The sequence below is a fragment of the Amblyomma mixtum genome, chromosome 9 (genome assembly GCF_055824585.1).
Source record: "Amblyomma mixtum isolate Tamu chromosome 9, ASM5582458v1, whole genome shotgun sequence".
Classification (NCBI taxonomy): Eukaryota; Metazoa; Arthropoda; class Arachnida; order Ixodida; family Ixodidae; genus Amblyomma; species Amblyomma mixtum.
Window position 1 is genome coordinate 19589588 of NC_143020.1, and position 9717 is coordinate 19599304.

Genomic DNA, 9717 nt, shown 5'->3' on the forward strand with positions numbered 1-9717 from the left:
CGTCGCTCTGAAACAGAGAAACGCAATCGAGAATGGGAACGAGTCAGGCGGAACGATACGAATAAGGCGTTTGCTGAGGTAAGGGGATCGTGCGTCGTGCAAGAAAGCGGCAGTTCGTGATTACTGGGAAGCCTTATGGTTCTGAAAATAAGCTTAACCCGCGTAGTAATGGCGATGTTTAGGAAGATTAACTGAAAATGTGGCCGTGTTACACCGTTTAGTGCTGTAACCGCGTTGCTGGTGCAGTGACAGTATTGAAGAACGCTTTCAATAGCAAGCATGACAGATAATACCAAGCAACTGCCTCTTCCTCGTGAGCAAAAAGACCCAGTTTTAAAAGCGGCATACAGCTATTCTAAAGCACATGCCAGCGTTCGCACCAACAGGTCGTGGGGACATCTGTCGATCATTTCTAGGATCATGAGCGAGTGCAGCTGCCATGAGAGGGACAGGAAATAGATAAGTCCGAAAGAACGGGAGCTCCCCGCTCCAACCAGATGCCGCGGCTAGATAAAGTAAGGAACTGAAAAAGGGTACAATAAAATAATTCGGGCAAGGGCCATAATTGAACTGTAATACAAAAAAAGAGTACAAGGAAAGAAAAATAAAGAAAGCAATAATAATAAAAATTATCTACCATCCAGCGCCCCTGAAACCAAACAAATTGCCCGACTATGGTGCCTTTACCTCTCTGCTGCTTTCACCCTCTCTCATTCATTTCCTCCTGGCATGGTTCGAGTGCACGCTGAGAGTGCGGCCTTTTTCTTTCATGTATCCCCACCAGTTTCGTGACAGTAGTCTGCGCTTTATCATTAGATGATGCGGACTCGTGATGCGCATACTGACTATTTATGACTACGTTTAAAACCACTTTCAGCGGAAATTTTGGAGTCAATATTTTCTTTTTACAGATAGCACCGAAGATAGCAGCGAAATTTTGGGAAATGGTTGTGATGCAACGACGACTACATGAGGAATTCCTGCAAGCATTGCTCTTGTACCTAACGTAAGGGAAGAAGGTCTATGATGTAAATGTTTCGTACGATGCCAAAGCATTGCAGAGCAATTTAATTCGTTTTACTGGAAAATTGGTCTTGAGAGTCGATTGAAATGGCAAATATATAGCATTTGTTTAGATTCGCTTTCAAATTACTTGAACCTACGGGCGTGTTTGTTGTTAGTCCCTAACCCGCCTCTCGAAAGATGCCGAACCGTCCTCATAGGACCAGGAGCAACAACAGTGCTTCTAAGACCTCCAAACTCCTTTCCAAAGTGTGCCATACTTGGATACTTGGACGAGTTAACCGAGATTGAACTGCACACGGACGCCAGCAACATCGGCCTCTGTGTGGTCCTTGTGCAGAGGCAGGATGAGTGTCCCGCTCCGAGGTCAACTATTCCACCACCGAAAAAAAATGCCTGTTCATTGTGTGGCCAGTGACGAAATTTGCAGATATGCTGATAAAAACGCATATCTTAAAGTTGATGTTTTAAAATCTATACTGCTTTAAAGGGACCCTAAAGGGGAATTCGAGGTGCATGTAGATTGAAAATGTAGGTCAGGGCCGCTGATCTCAAGGCTGCTCCCAAGGGCGTGGCATCAAACTAAGAAAAAAGTGCCTGCATTTCGATGGAGGCGGAATGCTATTGACGCTCATGTGGTGCACATTATCACCCCGCATCAGACAGCCTCAAGTGGCCTATATTATTCTGGAGCCTTCCACTACGGGCTTCGCACGTGATGCGTGGAGGACACGCGGAAGAAAAAATCGAGGGAGGAGCTTAGGTGAATTTTTATCACCGAAGCAGAAACTTTTTTGTGCCAAAAAGTAAAAAGCTGGTAGCGTTTTTGTGATGCCGTATAATCTGCAGACGCCATTGTACGCAGAATTAAACGCGAAGCAATGCCTGTCGAATAAGAGCTTTAAGCGGGTTATACCAATGGAAAGAAATAAGCATGGACAAATAAGCCCGCAAGGTTATTAGACAGCTTTAGTTACACGTATGTAGAGTCTATACGCTCGCAAACACGAAAAGTCTACGTGCGCTACACGTACTACGTCGTCTGTAAAGCATTTAGTTACACGTAAGTGACGCACTGTCGTGAGCAAACGTGGTAAATAACACTGGCCCTTCAGTTAGAATTTACAGAATATTGCCTGCATAACTTGTACGGAAATAAATAGTATAATTTGCGTAGGGGTGACCGCAAAGGAAGAGAAATTTTGCTTTTAGTGCGCGAGCACTTATAGTGCAGTTCCCCGCATTTAGCCGTTGTATGTTTGTCTGTCTGTCTATCAGTTTGTCCAGCTTTAGCGGTGCAGTTGTGAAGAAAACTAGCGATGCAGCTGTAGGTGCAGTGCGCGACATTGAGTTGTGAGAGGTTCTGCAGGATACATGCATGCGATACAAAGACAACTTACATCGAGACCGAAGATGGTGCGCGTAGAACGACTGGGGCCGGGATTAAGAATGCCATGTGTGATTTGCCACATGACGTCATGGATGGAATGGCCTGCGCGGAAACCTATCATAAAGCGAGGAAGAACATTCTCCTTGTCTGTGAACACACGGAGTCTGCTGGAGGATAGCATGTTCGACGACCTTATGCAGACAGGAGGTAAGGGAGATGGTGCGGATGTTATCCAGCTCGAGTGGTTTGCCCAGTCGGAGGAGGTAGATGAGTTGTGTGTGTCCCAAGAGTCGGGTATAGGTCCCGACTGCCAGTAGGAATTAAAGAGCGTGGCTAAGGCCTCGATGATTGGTCATCTAGATTTCGAAGCATGTTAATATCGATTTGATGGTTACCAGCGGCAGCAGTAGATTTCAACTGATTGCGGGTGGCCCGGACATCCGATTGATGTCTCCGTCCATATCCCTTTCCGACCCAGCGACCAGTACACTGGACATAAGAAACAAAGCGATGAAAAAAGCAGACGAAACCCAAAATCAAAACCGAAACCACTTCCACGGCTTCCAGAAGAGACGAGGAATATCTCGATCGAGATAGTTCCTCTTTCGGCCCCATCTTCTCAGGAGGGCAGCACAGAGTAATGGCGCCCTCCGCGACCAAACGGCCATGTGCAACGTGCTCAAGTAAGTAATTTGTTTTACCGTTTTGTCCTCACTCAATTCAAATAAATAAATTCGTGCGAGATAACTAAGCTCTGTTTGAAACAATGTGGTTAAAAGTGTGCCCTATGAGTAGTTTTTCCGCAATGCGACAATGTTTTTATGTCCAGTGTACTGGACACTAGGATTCAACTGGCGCGTTTTGTTCAAGTACCCGTGCAAAGCAGGTTGCTTTTGATTTTGAATATTTTCTGGCGCCAAAATTGCATAACTCCTAATGTCTTGTTAGAAATATCTTGGTGGGGTTTTTCATTCAAGTAATATGATTTTCAGCACTATTTGGTTCTTTTATTTGCAGAAAAGGCGCTCACTAATGAAGAAGTTCAAGAGCTTTTGTTCGGGGACCAGTCCGACCTAGACGTCGATTCGGACTCTGGAGACGAGGTGGAGAAATTCCAGGCAGAATCTCCACTGGAAGAAAGCAGCGACGATTCTTCAAGTTGGGATGAAAATGACCAAAACGAAAAGTTTGACAAAGGAATGCGAGCGCAAATTTCACGCCAAAAAGTAGCACAGTGGTGGACGGCACAGGCATTTACCGCGCCGATTGACATCGAAAGCACCGGTGAAATGGATGGATACGCGGTCAGTTACGCTGCTGTCTTCATGTTGTAGAGCTGAGTCAGTTGACTCTACAAGGCGTTACGACAAGAAACAGAAAAAATACGTTGGAAGTCGAAAGGCCGGCAAGCGTCCGATTCTACAACAATCACAAGGGAGGAGTAGACCTGAACGACTTGCTCATCAACCTGTATCGCATAAAAATGAAAACTAAGAAATGGTCTGTAAAAGTCATTTTCCACTTCGCGGATCTCGCCTTGGTTAACAGCTGGCTGAGTTACAAAGAAGACACCAAAGAGGCAGGCTACATGAAGAGTCAAGTGCTTCACCTGCTAGACTTCAGGATGCAGGTAGCAGAAGCTCTTATCAGGGGCTCCCAAGAAAGAAAACGGCGTGGTAGGCCATCTGCAGATGCTACTGTGCAACATGAACACCACCACAGGGCTGCCGTGCAAATACCAGGCCCTGACGTGCGTTTTGATCAAGAAGGCCATTGGCCAGATCCTCAAGTGATGGCAAATTTCTCCAGGTGTCGACTCTCCGAATGCTAGGCAAAGTCATAAGTTCAGTGCACAAAATGCAAAGTCTTTCTTTTCTTGAAGGCAGGCAAAAACTGTTTTCGCGATTTCCACAGCAAATAAGCGCCAGAGTAGTTTGGATGTTTCATCAAGCACAAAGACGATACTCCAAGAATACGTCGCTCCTAGTGCAAGTTACTTCTTTTTCTTAAGTCTGGCACTGCTGTACTTGTGATTCTAAAAACAGCTAAGATCTTGAGATGACGTACAGCATTGCTCAATCAACGAGCAAACTAGATCATGTGCAACAAATAAATCCCAGTGTCCAGTATACTGGACATGGTTCTCCGTTGAAAACCACTGTACTTACTGTCTTCATAATTTTTCACACGCTCTTTAATACCTTCTTAACCGCAAAAAACCACCAGCGATTTTTTTTCTCGCCCACAAAAATATTCGGGATGCAAAGGGATATCTAAATTATGGTTAGCGGTGTAGCCTGATGGAACGGGAATGTTGGTGGAGGTCTTGAGGTATTTGCATTTTAGTGTGGCAGTAGATCCTCATCAGAGTGGTTTGTTGGGCGAGTTGGTTTGCCATATTGAAATATACCTGCGCTTAAAAGACACGGACTGAAAGATCTTCCATTTTTATCAGCTGCTGGTGTGCATAATGAGCAGTGTTTCCCGAATAAAGATTCAGTTGTAAGTCCAGCGCTATGTGTGTGTGTCTCTATCTTTCAGTCCGTGTCTTTTAAGCGCAGGTATATTTCAAGATCCTCATCAGCACGGGGCAATGCACAAGTGATTCTGTATAAATATGTTGCGAGACAAATTTCGTTTGTGTTGGGTCGAGAGGATGTTTGTTCAGCAACCATGTGTTTTTACACCCTTATTTGACATTAAAGCGGTCACGTGTTTGGTGCCACGGTTCTCGACTTGATTTTATGAAGTAATTTTTAATGTCCTGCCCAAGCCGCGTGAGCCGGCGCTGAGCTGGCGGTTATGCTTGTTGTGTAACCATCGGGCGCGCAGCCTACGCTGGCCTGCCGTCATATGGGAGAGATTGGCGTCCGGGGGTGGATCGCCATCCGCCAAAGCTAAAAAGGAGGTGGTGTTGGCTGCGCTTTGGAGACGCGTAGCTGTCCATGTGTTAAGATCCTCTATGCGGTTATGGGGATGTTGAGCACGTACTAATCGGAAAGCGACCCAGTTGGTGGGTTTAGTTATGCGTCGTGGTGGTCTGTAACTTGAGGATGGGATGGTGGCGCTAAGTACATAAGCGCACTGCCAATGTTAATGTCAACGTTTTCCCAGCTAGTGCCAGGAAGATTCTGAGCGTTGGTGAGGTCCGGGCAGCTCTCATGGGTGACACTGTTGGCGATTCAGGTGGGTCTGTTCGGGTCTAGAAGAAGCGTGAGGCCGAGTTTCTGTGCTGTTGCCCAAAGCTGAGCTCCTTTATGGCGACAAGCTATACTGGGGTATCGACAGCCATGAGAGAGGCGACCTTTACACTTCTATCACTGGGGGGGGGGGGTGCAAACATAGAGGATATGTCGGGAAAACTGGGTTCGGTCGTTAGGGAGGATCTGGACAAAGCTGTAGGGAACGTTTAGGTACTCTAAGTCAAGTTGGTTGACTGTGAGGTTTCGATGCACCAGGACTGCATTTGAGGGCTGGTGAACTGGGGCTCCTATTTGTTTGTATGCAGAGTAGCTGGTGAGTTTGCCATCAGTGTATGTTTCTTGTAGTGCAATGATGGTGGTATGTAAGATGCCGCGTTTAGGTGGTGTTCGAGGGCTCTGGGCTTGGTTCGGAAGCCTCCCCAGTTCCACTGCCGCACAACAAGTGGTACGGTAGCCATCGCGTTTCGGTTGGGTTTAAAGCGCTGCGTGGCGCTACAGCGGCTTTGAGAATGCCTTTGGCAGGCGAGCGCGCGGTGTCGTTTTCGGGCACTGTGGGTGGTTCGAACCGGAATGCATGCGAAGGGGAGTCTAGGAGTTTAACTTCGTAATAAAGTAGAGTGAGTTGGTTGAAACGCAATGTAAAGATATCTAGTGCAGTCACTGTGGCAATATTGCTATTGGCTCTTGCTCAACGGTGCAGGCCGGTTATTAGAAGAGGTCCTCAAGGGTAGTATAGCGGGTTTCTAGGGCTGCTACTATCGCGTCCACGTCAGTGGGGGGGGGGGGGGGGGGGAGGGGCTTTGCGTTTGGTACGCAAAGAGTTTGAGGTGGGGGGGGGGGTAGAGGGAGAGACGGTAGCACGAGTGGTCTGTGTTGGTTGGGAACAAGAATTTGTTTACGCTGATTCAAAGCTGTGAATTTTGGCGTTAGCTTGCTCTAGTTGGAGTTGTAGCTATTTGGCTGTGTCTGCCAGCTCTGAGGGTCCGGTGGCTGGGAAGTCTTGTTCGTGAAGGTCTTCCATCATAGTTGCTTGGCGGGCTTATCTCCGGTTTTGGTTTGGTGGGTGCGTTGAGGGGTAAATGGTGACGATCTTACGTAAGTGGTGACAATTCTGACTATGCGAGCGGGATTGAGGCTCAGTGGACGAGGTATCTGCTCCCACATGAGTGGCAGTCGAGGAGGATTTGGATGTGGGGCGAGCTATAGATAGATAGATAGATAGATCTTTATTTAGACAACAAGGTCTCGGATGCAGGGGCAAAAGGCAGATGCACTCTGCCTGACGGGGCCCAAGCACCCGACACAATGCTCACGACAAGCGGCAAAAGAAGCAAGAGCTTCATACACTCTCATTAGAAAAAACAACACATAATTATACAAGGTAAAAGTAGGAGGAAGGTGCATACTTTTGCAATGACATAATTAAAGTAAATATTTACAAGACACATCACAACAAGAAAAACACGAGAATTCAAAGAGTTGACGGAAAAACAGGGACATCAAGAATTTTAATCATTCGGGCGAGAAAGGAGGTAAGCTTTAGCATTTCTATTGAATGACTTTTGGGAAACAGATTTCTGAATAATTTCTATGGCCTGTGTATGTTTATTTAGAAGACTGGGAATTAAATATGAAAGCATTTCGGTTCCATAGTTAGTCCTTACAAATGGTACTCTGTAACTGACGTGCCTTAATTTATAAGGCGCGTCACTACTAGAGTTTAATTGAACATATTTAGAGGGATGATGTTTAAAATCGTTAAACACATAAGAAAGCAGTTTCAACTCAAATAATTCATTGATTTTTAGAATAGAATGCTTAGTGAAGTACAAACCTGTATGATCATTGTATGCAAGGTTTTCGACATATCGTATTGCTTTTTTCTGTAATGTTATCAGCCTCGTGAGGTTAGTTTTCGTTGTAGATCCCCAAACAAGTAAACAATAATGAAGATGTGATTGAATTAGGGTATAATATAACTGCCACTTCAGCCATTTCGGAACAAGGTCTCGAAGTTTATATAATACACATAATGACCTTGATATGCTGGCAGGAATCTTATTAATATGCAGGGTCCAACTCAAGTGTTCTTCAAAGATTATGCCTAAAAATTTGTAGGAAGAAACACGCTCAATTACGCTATTTTTGAATGTAAGATTAATTTCACTGTTATCAGGCTTGTTACGTGCCTTAAATACAATAAGCTTTGTTTTATTAACATTTAACTCTAGTTTATTTATATTCAACCATAAAGACAATTCTTGTAACCATGCATTTGCCTCAGCCTGAATATTACTAAGATGCATGCCAGAAAAAAATACACTGGTATCATCTGCATATAAAATTATTGTGGGAGTTCGAGGGATGGCTATTATATCGTTGATATAAAGAATGAAAAATACTGGGCCCAAAATAGACCCTTGTGGGACACCGTATATTGCCGTATATTGCCGGTGTCCCACCCTTGTGGGACACCGTATATAGGCACGAAGGGGTCTTTACAAGGGGTCTTTACAACTCCTGCTACTTGTGGGGTGTGAGCCTTTGGAAATGATGCACGAGGCCTCGCAGGTGGGTGGATGCCCAGTTAGAGGTGGTTCGTGTGTAAAACTGCAGCATCTTCAGGTGGGGTTTCGTGATTGAGGGCACACGTCCGTCCAATGTCCTAGCTTACGGCACCTGGAGCAGGCTTTTGGTCGTCTTTGCAGGAGAACAACTCGAAAGTGAAGCTTAAGTATCGAACATATTTGAGTAGTCGGCTGCTAGCAAGAGTGATGCAGAAATGGCGTGATTGCCCCATACGACGTTCCCGATGATAAGGAGGTCAAGACTGCGGCCTTGATGCCCCGCCAGAATTTACATACCATTTTCATAGCTCTAAGTGGAGTAGCTGATGCCCCGAACAGAGTTGTTAGGTGCGAAGATGTAAGCAGCCGCGGAGGTAGCAGTAGGGTAGTAGTGATGACGGGGACCTAAGATTAGGCCAATGCGAGAGTACGGTCAGGCGTGCTTACGGTGAGAGTGTTGTTAGTGGGGTGCATGCGCATTTGTTTCACAGTTACAGTCTGGTGTTTGTCTATTTCGGCGGCTTGCGTGATGCCCACAGCCAGCCTGGCGGGGCCGACTACTAGGAGGTCTTATTTGTCTTGTGGGCTATCTTGAGGTCTTCCGGAGGTATGCGGGGAAGCGGGCGCTTCCGGGTGAGTGGAGGAGGGTGGCATTTTTGTCGCTGGCTGGGCGGCGGATAAGTGGCCGGGTCTAGCGGGGCCATGCGTTCAGCTTGGTTTGCAGATTCTGACGACGATAGCGTCGTTGCATATCGAGAGCCCCAAGCGGCAGAGAGCATCGACCCAACATTGAAAATGTGTTGGCAAAGGCAGGGGCTACAAAGGACCAGGCTTTGCCAACACATTTATAATATTGGGCCGATGCTCTGTGCTGCTTGGGGCGGTGTATGTGCCGTCGTTCAGTTCTGATTTGTGATCCGTGGTCCCTCGAAGACATGGGGCATGTTGAGGCGCCGGAGGTCGACGGCGCGACGCAGCACCGCAGCTGCGAAGGAGAGCCGGACTAGTCGATGCAGCCGTTGTTAGGGTTAGCAGCGTTTAATGTCTGGCACAGCGAAAGGGGCCCAAAACTGGGGCGAGTCTTGCTTGTCTGGGGCTGTGGGTCACTCCGACTCGTCTTGGTTAGGAGTGGATTGTCCATGAGATTATTCAGGAGCGTGGGGGCTTTTAAACGGGATTTGTGCCGAGAAAAAACAGAGCGCATATGGAGTGCGTCCGTTCCCGTTGAGAGATGCGCCTTCTTTCTGTACATGTAGGAGTACACATACACATACAAACTAAGAGATGGCGCCGGCTTATCTCGCAAGGGGGCTGGTAAGCCTTGTACCTTAATAAATCAAAGCTACATCCGCGACGGGGGTTCAGTGGCAGAAACACAGCACTGGAGCATTTTACTTGTCGCGGTCGGGTGCGAACCCGTGTACTCCGGCTCGGTAGACGAGCGCCTTAACCGTGGAGCCACCGTGGCGGGTACAGTACGACTGCCAAGCAGCATTTCAGCCACCAGCATTTCCATCCCCGCCCTCCGTATGCG